Below are 14,868 nucleotides of genomic sequence, written 5' to 3'. Positions count from 1 at the left end.
GAGGTACTTAGGGACATGGTTTAACAGGTGTGCTGTTGAAGGGCTAATGTTTGGACTCGATGATCTTAAAGATCTTTTCCAAACACAATAATTCTATGATTCTATTCTTCTCAAGATCCTAAGGAACTAAGGTATCTGGACTAACCTGAATGCATCAAGCACAAAGGCCAGCAGGAATCGAGAAGGTTGGGTGGACAGTTAGCAACCTGACTGATGTAGACTATGCATTTTCAACAAAAGAGAAGACATCTCAAAAAAAAAAAAAAAAAAAAGAGGCATATTCTGGGGGCCTGTCAAGGGACCAGTGATGTGCAAGTCCATTTGGCCAGGTCTGTCAGAATTCTCAGGTTATATCCTTAGATCTGGACATGCACGTTACACACTTTTTCTAGTCATGAGCGCAGCAGGTTAGACAAATGAAGCTGTTCAAGTTGTTTGGGCACAAAATCAAAGTATGACTTGAAATGCCCTATTGGCACTTGAAGATAGATAAGTCAAAGTCTGTAACACAAGAAAACTAATTCCACTGTTTTTTGTTTTTAGACTGGCCTTCCTAAAAATTGCAAGCACTTTTGATAATATTGCTTTTAGTGATTTACTGATGGCAAACACTGGCTAAGAGCTCAGGACTTATAACAAAATAAAAAAGCTTACCTTCTTACCAGCTGACTACTCCTCTTAGATTGACTACTGGAAAAGCATTTACACAGGGAAAACCTCCACTGCATGTGTAGCCAAAGTGAACTGACTTCCACTCCTGGTCCCACGGCTGGTTTCTGCAATATAGGGAGAATGAAGAAGTTCTAAGGAAAAGAGGAGGACAGAATCGTTGTTCTTGGCATCTAACCCAACAGAAAACCAATTGCTGAATGAAACAGAAGTGACAGGTATGGATCTTGGTGAACTCCTGGCGGCTCAGCTTTGTACTGGAGACACCGAACCCGGAGGAGAGATAGGGTTATTTCACATTGCCAAATCTGAACTGCAGAAACAGAGAACCATGCAGTGCAAATGTTTTCATGAGTTCAGAACAACAAAGAAGGTTTTGAAAGAGAAAGCCTCATTTGGCACAAAAAAAAAAAAAATGGAAGGGATTTACCCAAATTATTAGAACACACATTTCAGTCTGCCTACTCCCATCTCCCAGGTAATTCTTTCTTTAGTAAACAAAAACGAAGAGCGTGAAAGGCAGAAACTAATTATATGGAGATGAGGAGGTTGCTAATTATCTGTTTGGGGTGGTTTAATGAACCAAATATCAAGGAAACAAAACAGCAGTCTAATATTCAAGCTACCTAATATTATAAAATTAATTTAATCTAAGGCTGTGTTTGGAAATATTTCTTAAATTACCACTTTTTCTTTCTTTCTTTTTTTTTTTTTTTAGAGAGAGGTACTATGAAAAGTGTCAAGCTGCTTTCTTACTTTCTGTTGAAATGTTGGCAACATTTCAGGGATGTCTCTGCACACGCAAACTCCCATTCTTTTGCCATGTTTTGTTGTGGCTTCCTGATTCTTTCTTCCTGTACGCATATTTTGGAGTATATGGAAGTGACTTTCACATTCCAGCTGTGCACCGATTCCAGAATTGCCATGATAATTTAAGACTGGTTTTTGAATAGATGTAAACAAACATTTTCCATTGGATGATGGATTTTACTTGACAGCCAGGATATTAATATGCAGTTTAAAAAAATACCTTTTTTATGTTGTTAATTTAATTTTAGGCTGAATAAACTTCACTATTGATACAAGCTGCACTTATAAAATATTTTTAAAACAAGTCACAGTAGCAAATCAAGTGCACTGCCTAAAATAAGCATGAGATCAATTTCCATTAAACCTGTGTTATTTCATCTTTCCAGTTTGTCAGTTTTACATCCAAGAAATTTCTGGTATCACAGAAACCCAGATTTTTGTACTCCCTAGAGTTAAACAGAATCTGTCTGCGTAAAGCAGAATAGATATAGTTCACAATAATAAACTCATGCTTCCTAAGATGAATAGTATGAGACCACTGTGGGAACATAAACATTCATTTTTTCTAAGTTTTATCTTAAGCAGTCAGAAATAGAATCTCGAAGGCAAAGGAAACTTTCACTTACGCTAAGCCCGCATGAAGCTACCAATGTCTAATAGTGTTTTTTTTTTACCATCTTGAATGGATAAAAATGACATTTCAGATATGCCAGTATTTTAAAACTACTAGCAGGATTAATAAAAGATGAATCTGTCCTGCAGAAGATGAGTTTTGGGAAGTCAATTTACTTCAGAATGAAAAATAAGTTATTTCAGAGCATTCCTCCTATCTGCAAAATTTCCCTTGGCCCTAGGCCCCCCAGGCAAGCATCACATGTACCTCTGAAGTAGTCAGGGGTTGGGTCACTTACCTAGGATCTGTCAGACTGCTTCAAGTTACCAAATGTGCCTATTCAGATATGAAACTTGAATCTCCTGCACTCACATGAATGTCGAGCTACCAAATGTTGGTGCTAGACATTAGGTAGCATCTTATCTGGAGTTATTTGCTTAACAGAAGAATAACTTGACAGCTACTGCACTCATTTTGAAATGCGAAGTTAAGAGCTGCCTACTTAAAATTTCCATTTTTGCTAGTTTTTAATGAAACTGGAAATCAGCTTATCTAAAATACTAGTATGGAATGCATTAACAAAGGCATCCCTTGGTTTAATTCATAAAATAGTCTTGAAAATCTAGTCTTGTTAAATTGAACCAAACAGGAAAAAGTTGCAGAGGTCACTCAAGATCGAACGAAAAGATCCAATGAAAGTCAGCTGAGCTGACTTTCCTCTAATAGCTGAGATAAGACATGAAAAAGGGTCCTCGGCTGAGACCACACAAGTACATTCATACACAAGATGCACTTATACACTATTCTTAACTTCTGTTTTTGATGGTATCTTCTAGAATATTCAGATAAATCAGAGCTGCCCAGAAATGGGTGACTGTTTGTACATCCTGTTGCTCAGTCTGAAACTGCAGCAGATTTAAAACCCATTCGAAACCCAGAAATTTCCTGTGTACATTCATTCCTCAACAAATGGCCAAGAACATCTGTGGCAATCAAGTGTCCATAAATTCTCTCAGACATGCCTCTGAGAACAAATTAAATTTTGACAGGCAGCCATACAATATTGCAAGTATGAGCTCTACTTCACTTTCCTGAAGTTCTGGCATCACACTAGAAAACATAACGGCTGCTTTCAGGTATTCAGGAAGATATTCTTCCAAAAATGTATAGCAAGAATACGAGTTACGTGTCATTTTCTGACAAAGAGGGCTTATTTTGTTTTACAAAATGTTGACATACCTCAGCTGACATAGCAGGTGCTATCAAACCATCCAAATACAAGTTTTCACATTATAGGCTTTAGCTCTGAGCTTCTCCTCCAGACTTATGAAGGAAATGAAGACATGAAGGAAATGGACACTTCTAGAGTCAAACCACTCAACTTCGGAAGTGGATGCGGAATTATCCTTTTTTTTTTTTCTGTTGAATGTTGAATGCTTTTTCTGTCTCTTCTAGAAGACTAGCACAGATAATTATTTTGAACACTGACAGCAGTAGGCAGAATTTCATTTATTTCCTTTTCTGTCTTAAATGGAAAGCAAGGAAGGAAATCAATCCTCTCTACAGGTTGACTCCTGTAATGAATGGTCTATAGGCTTATATTGGAGTTATTTGACAAGTTTCAAGCTTTGAAGAAAGACGTATTTTATATCCAGCGTCTTTCAGATAACTTCATCAATACTGCATCTTCAGAAATGATCTACATAACCATGTGATCTACAGAACAGCATAGAAATAGTCCTCTTTATATAAAGTCAGGTACTCATGAATACAAACGTCGACTTCTGTAGGTAGCTGCTTCTTTTAGTTTCTTTATTTTGAGCTGAAAACTTGATTTTGCTGTGCAGAAAAATGTGCATATAAAAAAACAGTTAAAAGGAATACAAGATGAGCTTTTTCTTTTCTTCTTAATTAAGAGACGACCAGTGTTATTTTAAAATAGTAAGGTAAAGCCTAACACAAAAGACTAGGACTGAGCAGGGGAGTATCAATCACATTTCCTTTCCTGCAATGCTCATGAATTTCATTTTCAGTTTAGAATCCTGACAGTCACATCCCACTTATGTCTACCAGCCATTTTTCTTTTACTTTCCGCACACAAATATGCTATTAGCAGCAAAATGGTCTGTTACTGCAAGTCTGAAATACTGTAAAACAAAAAGCTGAGAAAACATGAGGGAAAAGATGACTAGCCTTAATGACACTAAAGTAAATTCAGGTGCATTTTAATTTCAGTTTCAGATCATCCAGACTGATTTTGAGTCTAGAACAGAATTTCTAGGTGTAGACAAAAAATTGCCATGCAAAATTGCTCTCCTTAAATGGTTCCTGACTAGCAGCCACATAAAACTGTAGAGTTAAATACTGCAATGTATAGAGATAAGGTCATTGTCACAGGACTTTATTGGGTGAATAACAAGTATATTTACAGGATTTGGTGAGGAAACTGAAAAGCACTTCTGTATATACAGGTATAACTCCCTCACTGTGGGGTATTTCCTCTTGCTGCATGACTGCACTGGTCTCTGTAGCTGATCCCCTTTTCCCATTTTGATTGATTACTAGACTTAAGAGTTTTTACAATTGTTTTGAAGATTTGAGTCTTATAACTACCAGGACCTACTACCAATGTTCAAAACTTTGCAACCATAATAGAACACATTTAAACCTATAAATAGCCTTTTAAATAGTCATTTCACTATAGAATGGTGTTTGGTGACTCAAAATAAGCCACTGATGATTTTCTACACTTTTAATGGGTCTAGCTTCCAGAGATGCTGAACTTCCAGTTATTTCAGTTACACTTTAGATGGTTTGCATGTTTTGAAAAATAGATCAACCGAGGTGTTTGTACAGCAGCAGCTTTGACAGCCAGAGAGTCTCAATGGTTCTTTAACCTGATGTTATTGTATATTCCTCAATTACCATTAAAAATGAAGATTTTCAGGGGTCCAAAATAGGGACTTTAGCAATTGTTTTGAAAGCTCATTAAGAGACAGGTGCAAAGGACTCCTTCTTAGGGACTTTTAATTTGTTTATCTGGTATGGTATGGTAGTAGTTATTAATCTCAGAAGCTCTATTACACTGTTGGACATACAGAGATTGTGAACTCTGGAAATAATCAGTTTTAATTGCCTTTTAAAAATATGTTTTGGCATTTGAACTGCTTCACTGCTTGAACGTCTTTCTTATCTCACAGCTGCTAAAAACAACTTCAGAATGATCTTTGGGGAAGTGCAGGTCAGGAAACAGCTACTGAGAGCACAATCAACCCAATGCTTTTGGTCAAGGATTACAAAATAATAAGTTGAAGAGCTCTTTTTTTCCACCCAAATTCTGAGCAATGCATCTTTAGAAAAGTAGAAGACCTAGATGATGGCTTAAAATAATACATACTTCAAAATGGAAGTGGGAAATTTAGGGAGAAAAAACATTAGATGATAATCCATGTCAATAACCATCTAGGCAACAAGAAATTATTAGCCAAAGTAGAAAGTTAGAAGCATTATACCACTAGGACTAATAAAAGGAGGGAAGGAAGGAAAAGGAGGGCTCTCATATAAAACCATAGGAACTCTTGAATTGAGATTTCCAGTTTGCTTTTTGAACTTTCCAACTTACATTCAGGAGGCATTACACTATCACACACAACTGAAAAGCAAGCAAACTTGAGCTGTGACATATTTATGTTTTAATAGAAATGTTTTTCTGTTTTCAACAGAAGACTGAGTATTATGAAAATTAATACCTTTTGCAGCAGGAAGTCTTAAATTATAATTTTCAGCCATCTGCTTGCTGAGAAAAAACTACAACAGAAGAAACATCACAGTCCTTTGCATTTATAGTTGAGAAAAATACCACAGAAAAAATCTACTGCAGAGGATCAAAAAATTAATTCCTCTTTATGAGCACAATAAGCAGATATAAACCATTCTTCAGTAAAATAAAAAACACAGGTCACCAGTTTAAATTGATTTTGGTTATTTTAATTTTAGTTTTTGTGTGCATTTTAGAGAATGTGTATTGATCACAGCCAAACTATTAGTGCAAGAAAAAAAAAACATTACTGAAATTGCACAGATGATACAGAGAAACAGCTGGCCACAGTAAACTAAGGATTTAGCTCTTTGATTTCATAACAGTCATATTCAAAAACACCAAATGTATACACAAAAATACAAGTTCTGCTTTCTAACATGACTATTTCCCACTAAGTACTTATCCCCCAAAAAAGCTGTCACAAAGCTAAAAGTAAACCTGAACTTGCCCTGGACAGCTAATTTATATCTTGGCTCTTCCCCTTCACACTTGGTCTTATGTAGTCCTATATAGTCTGAAGTGGATGGACAAGACATATCAGCATAATACTGAGCATTCTTCTTGGCCATTTTGACATTGTTGCTTTCTTGATAAAATATTTCAAACTTCTATTAGATAAGCAATCAAGCACATGTGAGCAGCTTTAAAAAAATCTAAAATCCAAAAGTGCTCTAGGTGTCCCTGCTGGAGGAGGGGGGTTGGACTAGATGATCTCTAGAGGTCCCTTCCAACCTTAAGCATTCTGTGATTCTGTGAAAAGACCAATAAGCCTATCTAAAGCATAAATTTGCATCTATTACCTTGATAACAGTAATTATACATAAAAGCCAGGCACCTAGGTCTTTTCTATATAGTTTGCACCCCAAATCCAATCAGTTACAGCAGAAGTTCTTTATTATTAATAATTAATATATGCCTTGAAAGTCTAAGGACTTGGAATCCAAAAATATAAACCTTCCTTAATACAACTTCTTTACCAAGGGCCTCAAGCCCTCAAGGTGAAGGACATCAAACAATAGTTATATCCCAACGCATTTTTTCTGGCTTCTCAGTTCTGGGAAACCTATGGAACTTCACCCCCAAAATGAGAAAAGGGATTTTAAAAAAACCCCTCCCTCTGTGATGGTTAAGTCTGTTACCCCTTCCTTATCAACACTGAAGGGACAGGTTAAGAACAATTTTCTGTCCCTGAACAGTGGTTCTGCTCTCCAAGCCATCCAGGTTTCCTGTGGAAATGAGTTTTTACCAAGCATTCTGGACTACTCCTACTTTTAATCTACTTTTAATTTTATTCCTTCTGCCTGAAGCAAAAAGAGAGTAACAAAGCACTCAGATTTAGAGCCTACACATTTTATAGCTCACTGCTGGCTGACAGGGAGGAGGTACTGAAGGGGAAGATGACAGAAGTCAGTGAAAAACTACAGTGTACCAGGGAAACCAAATAAAAGCAAACAATGTTTATCGCTCTGTCTTGACTAATGACGGAGGAAATCACTTTCCCCTTGCGTTTTCTCCAGAATAATTCATCAGTGTCTTGCTTTGCTAGTGTGCTCATAGATATTACGTAGAGCTGAGTCAGTCTTGATCCCACTGCTGACCTCAGGATTACTCATGATTCCTGAGGTCAGCAACTGAAGTTTCTCTTAGGTATCACTAACTTTTCTACATGTCAAGCCATTAACAACACAGTGAATTCTCAGCTACTGTTATCAGAGCAAATGAAATCTGATCTGTTCAACTAGGATAACTCCTTATTCACTAAAGTTATGTTTGACTGCATGCACACCTCTACATATTTGAAATTTCACAGGGTGTAAGCCTCATTTTATTTTTTTTAACTGATAACCAGATAAGGATAATAAAGATTCTCAGCTAAGAAAACACATGCCAAAAAAAAAGAGTTTTTGGGAAAAGTTTTGAAAAGCCATGAAAAGCTCCTCAGTTCAGGCTATAGCTTGAGCTTTGTGAGCACTAAGAACATGGGTCCAGGTTTTGTAGCCTCAGTCAATCTCTATTTATAATGAGCTCTAGATTTGAAACTGAAAACAGGTAGTATTCAGCTGAATATAGTCTAGACTGGAAGCTGAACATTTTGCATCACAAGCCAGTGTGTGCTCCCCTACACATTTACAGGGGAGATACAACTAACCAAACACATTAATTTCTACAAGGAAAGAGAAGAAATGCTAATATTTGATATCATATGTTTATTTTAATAAGTACGAAAAAAAAGGCTTTCCCTCTCTCCTAAAGTCCCCAAAGACCAACTGCTCTTGCCAAGTCCCTGATGCTAAGAAACGGTCTGAGGGATTAGTCACTTGGCTTTGCACATGCTCCTGTTGCAAAAGAAACACAGTGCCACAGCCATTAGGTAAGCAGAACATAAGCACCTATGATGCATAGCTACTCTCCAGAGCGGTTGAAGAAGTCAAACGGAAGTTTAGCAATATAGCAAGCAAAGTACTTCCTGCATTACACAAAAATACTTATTATGGGTGCTTTTTTAGACCTTGCATTTTCCTCTGCAGAGCTACCGTTTTGAGCAAACAAGAAACCATATGGTGTTTTACAGCTACTTAATTTACTTGCTACTAGCTCCTAATGACTTGCTAATAGCCCCCACCTCCAAAGTGATTATCACATCGATTAGAAAATAAATAAGCTCAGTAACCATAAACATGGTCCATAACACTCAAAGGAAAAGCACAAAGTATTTCATAGATTCATAAAAAGCACACAAAAAACCCCAAGCTCCTCACAGCTAAAACATATTTTAATGATTTCTCATTTGAGTTACTTGAAAATACATATTTCCATGTAGAGATAAAAATTAGCTCTTATTCCCAACTGGTTTTGGAACAAGATTTTTGATATACAGGAGGATGCTTCTATCACAAAATCATCCATTTAGATACAGTTACCTGACAGAAAACAAAGCAAACCTTCTTAAAGGTTTCTTTTCTTTTTTTTTTTTCTCTCTCTCTTTTACAGTAACTTAGAGGATATCCTCTGTTTGGAAAATGAAGACTACTCATATGATAGTCTCGACAGAGGATATTTTTAACACATCGCTTTTGCAGATAGTCATCAAGAATGAAATTTTGGTAGTGTTTTCCCCTTTTTTGTCATAGATTTCTCATAAATACTTCATAAAACATCATAATACAGAAAGCTATTTGACTTGAAATATATGATTTTGTCAGGAGGAAGTGGAAAGAACTCGAAAAAGGGTGGATTAGGCTACATTCTTGTATACAGTTACCAGCAGAATGAATTTTGGTACAGATTAGAAGGGTGTCTCTACATTAGGATAGTATTTAAGAGACATGACAAGACATGGCAACTGGTTGAGAACACATTTCAATACAATGCTGCTGGAAAAAGTAATCCTGCCCCTTTCCCTAGCTTTGTCTCAGCTCCAATGCTTTGCTAAGCAAATGCACATGGTTATACCAACAGATTTGCTGGATTAGCTGTCTGTTGCTGTGGGAGTAGACTAGAACAACAAGAGAAGAGGTAGAGTAGTCACAGGGAAGCAGCAGCGGAACAGAAGTGTCATTTCAGGAGTATCAGGCTATGGTGGGGTGACCTTACCATCTTCTGGGTTCTTTGCCCGCTGGCTAACAAAACAGACAAACAAAACAAAACAAAAAAATGTGTTGGCTACCATGTCTTTATAGATGTGATCAACTACCACAGCTCATCCGATGTGCTCTTTAAGCTGTGATCTTTGGGGTCATGTGCTTAGGATCTAACTTAATAAAGACAAATAAAAAACAGTTAAAAAGTAGGACAGACAAAAAGTGTGACAGATTTTTGCAATAAAAATTATTGAAAAAGGATCCTAAAGATTCAGATCCCATTCTGTTGTGTGTATTCATGCAATTTGGAGGAGGAGATCAATCAATTATCTTTACCAATTTCTACTATCTTCAGTCCTGATGAGGCCACACCTGTGTGCATTCCCCCAGGATGTGGAACTTTTAGGGAGGGTTCAGCATAGAGGCACAAAGATGATTAAGGGACTGGAGCATCTATCATATGAGGAAAGACTAAGCGAGCTGGGCCTGTTTAGCCTGGAGAAGAGTGAGAGGGGATCTGATGAATATGTACAGATACCTAGGGGAGAATGTAGGCAGGATGGGGCCAAACTCTTCTCAGTGGTGACCACTGAGAGGACAAGGAGTAATGGGTATAAATTAAAACACAGGAACTCCCATCTCCATTTGAGGGAGAACTTCTTCACTGTGAGGGTGACAGAGCCCTGGAACAGGCTGCAGAGGGGTTATAGAGTCTCCTTCTCTGGAGATCTTCCAAACCCACCTGGATGCCACCCTGTGCCCCGTGCTGTGGGTGTCCTGCTGGAGCAGGGGGTTGGACTAGATGATCTCTAGAGGTCCCTTCCAACCTCAACCATTCTGTGATCTCAGATTTAAGATGAAGATGCTTTGAGCATCTAACATTATACTTATGCAGGTCCTGACCCAGGGATGATGTAGTGCTAGCACCCTTGCAGATTTTTTGTTTCTATTTTTTTTCTAACTCCACCTGCATTGCTATTGCTTGGGAAAATGAATTCTCTGGCATGAGACTTGGATCAAAGTGTAGAAATTGGAAGCACAGAAGTAGCTGCTGGCTCCTTCCAAGAGCATAAATGCCCATAGATGCCAGTTTACAAAAGAATCATTACACATTGACAAATATGACAAATGCTTATCTGTAAATGAAGTAACAAGCACAAAAAATTAAGACACTGCAACTATCTCTTCCATAGACATATCTTCTAGTAGGCCCCTCAGAGGAACATACAAACAAGGACCCAGAATTACCTAACTGTATTGCCCTTTGAAATAGGAGCTTATTAAAAGTGCACAGGCTGCTTTTGGACTTAATCTTTGAGCCTGGTACCATCACTGTGGTTAAGATTTCACCTTTCTATCAGTTATCGAAGTTATGCATCACTGAAATCATGATTGGTCTCATTTTTGTATTCAGCTTATTGAAAGTAAATTAAAAGCTTATTAAAAAGGAACTCTAATTTTGTGCTACATAACAAATGAGCAGCCTAACAGTCTGATTTTCCCAATTAATGTGCTATTATTCAAAGACAAATCCAATAAAAAGAGGTTAATAAAATCATACAATAATTAATTTTATACAATAAAATTGAAGACTGAATTATTTACCCATTCTAAAGAAAACTGCCATCTTAAAATCAGTTTTGTTTCATGATGCTATAAGAATTCACTGCTGAAGGCGTTTTCCACTTGCAAATTTTTCTGACATCACAGCTGTGTGCAGGCTTTTAATCTGTCACCATACTGACTAATATGTACTCAGTACTGAAAGAGTGCTGAAAGAGCTGCCTGGTGTCTCAGATTGTTGTTTTTTTTTTTTTTTGTACAAAACAGAAAAAAAGACATCCAGCAGAAAACATCCAGCAGGTGATAAATGGAGTGTTTGAAATGAAGCAGGGAATACTGTCAGCAAACTGTTGTGTTCGCTGTGCCTTTGATACAGAGGCTAGACTGGGAATATAATTAGAAAACTCATTAGAAAGCTATCACTGCTTATGAAACTGTCCCCAACAAATTTATCCCAGTGCCTCAGGTGAAACCCAATAGGAGGCAAATATTAAGCTTAAGACATAACTGGAGCATCCCAGTATTCAGGAAAACTATTTTCTACATGTTCTCTCAGCTGAGTTCTCTGCATAGCAGGGTGATCACCAGTGCATGTTTCATATCTCCGAAGTACTAAAATCACCTCATTGGCATTCTCAAGATGCTAAGTCAGTTTCAAACTGTTTTAAGAAACAAAAAGAGACACAAGATACCTCATTAATAACTTTGATAAGGAGTTCACAAGTTCATGCTGAAATGATACACAGTATACTTTTACTAGTTCTAAAAAACAGCATTTTTCATATTCAGGCATAGAGGGAAATAAATTATAATCCTATTGAATAAATACAGTAGAAGCTATGGTAGTAGTAGTAGTTCATCAAGACCCTAACTCCTATTTAAACTGTCAAGTAAAGCCATGTAATTCTGGCTTTGGAGTCTCAACTAACAGATTACATATGGCTAATTGAGTTGTGTTATTGCCTGTTCTTTCCACTAACACTTGAACCTACCGTAATTTACATAGATCTAGTTTCAGTTTCTGATTTGCCGTAGCTGCTAAAGACCTACCAATTTTTATAAGTTCTTCTCCAGAAAGTAAATCTAGATCATGATCTGAAACATATGTTTTGTCTCCTTTATTACAGTGGAATAATTTTACAGTAATTCCACATTAATAAATTAAATTGCTTTTGGTCTCCATCAGTGTAGAATGGGATATCCATTGCTATGAAGCCTGACCACAGATTAAAATGTTACAGCATCTATTGCAGTTCTGCTCATAACTGTGACCTATGCATCATGTGGATTTTTAAGCCTAGTATCATAAATCTTGAACCTTAAGCCACTCAGAAAAACTCTCTGATTTTGTGGTATCTGTAAAAGATGAACTATGATGATCTGCTCTTCAGAAATCTAACAAACAGCTGAATTTGCATGTTAAAACAAAATTCTGCAATATTCTAGTATAATGTGCAGCCTGAAGTTATTTCAGATTCTTAGAATATGTCAATAGTTTAGAGATGGCCCGATTTACAAGAAGCAAGTTTTTTCTGGGAAGGAAGTTTAGAGTTTAACAGGTCTATTCTTTCCTCCTATTTATGCTTCCTACATATAATCTTTCTTCATATCTTTACACCACTCATTCTGTTAGCACATAGAATATTTCATCTCTACAATTCCCAGCTGATTACTCCTGAACACCACACTGTTTCTAAGAAACGCTCTCTCTAGAATACAGCTCCTTTTATATGGTATGTGGTGTTTGGGTTTATGGTTGTTATAATCTGAAACCACACCTTTAATTATAACTAACCCTAGAAATGGATAACAGCTGCTTCAGAAGCTTTCTGTAGTTGTGTAGACCTGGGAGTATACATCTTCTCCACTGGTTTATTGTCAATAACTCCAGTTTAGCTGTTTTGCTGGTCCCTCCTGCTGCTTTATCCTTGTTGCTTCCTTTTCTAAAACTGACAGACAAGACAACAGGATGAAGATCAAATAAAGCAAGCTCTCTGTATTTATCACAGTACAAATATTCCTACTAAAGACTATAAATAGCTACCCTGTTTTGTACAGTTGTTGGAAATCGCAGTTTGCCTCAGAGAATAAAGAACATCAGACCATATTCCCCATGCACCGTGAAAATGATTTCTTCTGTGGAGGTGACAATCTTCAATTTTACTTCATCAAGAAGTAAGCAGTCTGTATTTTGATGGAAAATATAGATTTTAAGCCTCTTTACTGGGAGAATTTTTGATCAAATATTTAGGGAAATGTTAATACTATAAATGAATTGGGGTACTTTATGTAAAATCTCATTTTATCTGAGGCCTCCAAAGGTTGAAAATAAAGGCTGCCTCGATGCAAAAGATATTTTTAACAGCAGACTGGCAATCTTCTAAAACTGTCAAGAATAAAGTTAAAGAAGAAATGTATTTGTACAAATAGCAAGAATTGCTTATTGACTGTCGAAAGACAACGTTTTGGGGGAAAGAAGACACTATAACTGCCAACTTCTTAAGTTATTTTGGTCAGTTATTTTCATTTGACATAACATTTGTCATTTCATATTGACATAAACCATACCTCCTTTAACAAAATGTGCTCAGTATTTTTGAATTAGCAAATTTCAAGGAATTAGTAAAAACATCGAGACAGCAGTTATAACAGAGGTTGTATTTTTTAGGGAAGAAAAATACAGCTATTAGACTGAGGAGGTAATATCTTTTAATCTAATTATAGTATAAACAAAACCCAAAACCTAATGACTCAATCTACATCATGCTAGACAGCTTTCTGGACTGATCCTCAATCAGCTATTCATTCTGATTTTGGGGTTGATTTCTGCCTCCCTTAAGGTCAATGTTGGCACTTCCTAGATGATCTCTAAGGTCAAGAATTCTGCTTAAGCGGTATGAACACAGGCAAAATACTGTCCAAGGTGCAGCACTTTCAGATTTAGTGAGATTTATCTATTAAAGACATAAGCTTTATATCAGTAAGCAAAGGTAACAACAGCATGCATATTGTTAATTGCTGGTTCAAGCAAAGAGCTCATGATAAGCCTTTAATATTACAGAATAAAATACCAAATATTGGCAAATATTTGGGGCTTGTGAAAGAAATTTATATTTCTTTTTGTCAGGCTGCTACCAATCAAAAAATTCGAAGAGAGTGGTTTCAAGGATTCTTACACTTCTTCCCAAGACTTTTCAAGTGCTACTAACCAGTAACGAACAGAAATCATTAATGTTTCCGTTCAAACCTATTCCCATTTGTAGCAGGACTTTTCCAGGTGGCTATCATGTATTTAAAATTATGCTTCAGTTCACATGAGAAGAAACACTCTGAAAGTGAAAAGTGACTTTTCCAACTGAAAGGGGTGAGTTGGACAGATGTCCCCCCCTTCTGATGCCTCACACTTCTGATAACATCGGCTAATTCATTTTCTGCCCCTCCTGTGGACTTCACAGCTGCTTCTCTAAGCGATGCTCTTTCCTCCAGCTGGATCCCAGCGCCACTGAATTTATTGCCTCATTTTTTTGCTCTTCACATCTTGCAAACTGGAGTTCAGGTTAATTTGCATAAAGCAATTCCATTTCAGGACACATTTATGAAGTCATTTACATAGCTGACAACTACCTTTCAGTGAAAGATTCATAGCATGCCTTCTGGTCTCCTGCTAATTGAGGTTAGAAAGGCATTGCTGATGTGAAAAAAATAATGATATCCTGCAACTTAGTAGAAATCTACTAATAATGGAGCTCTAGAAATGAAACCTCTTTTTTTTTCTTATTCTCTTCTTCAATGTTTTTTAAAATCCTCATTAG

General features: G+C 36.8%; 1 long non-coding RNA gene across 1 annotated transcript in view; it reads left to right on the top strand.

Moving 5' to 3' along the window:
- LOC148592837 (uncharacterized) overlaps nucleotides 1–14,868 on the top strand; it is a 319,289-nt gene that overhangs the window by 108,831 nt on the left and 195,590 nt on the right. The gene's annotated exons all lie outside the window — the stretch shown is intronic.

Source organism: Tinamus guttatus, unplaced genomic scaffold, assembly GCF_059628265.1.
Source record: "Tinamus guttatus ecotype Peru unplaced genomic scaffold, ASM5962826v1 Tinamus_guttatus_pri_ptg000503l, whole genome shotgun sequence".
Lineage (NCBI taxonomy): Eukaryota > Metazoa > Chordata > Aves > Tinamiformes > Tinamidae > Tinamus > Tinamus guttatus.
Note: the sequence above shows the minus strand (reverse complement) of the source record. Positions and strands in the feature narration are given on the sequence as shown.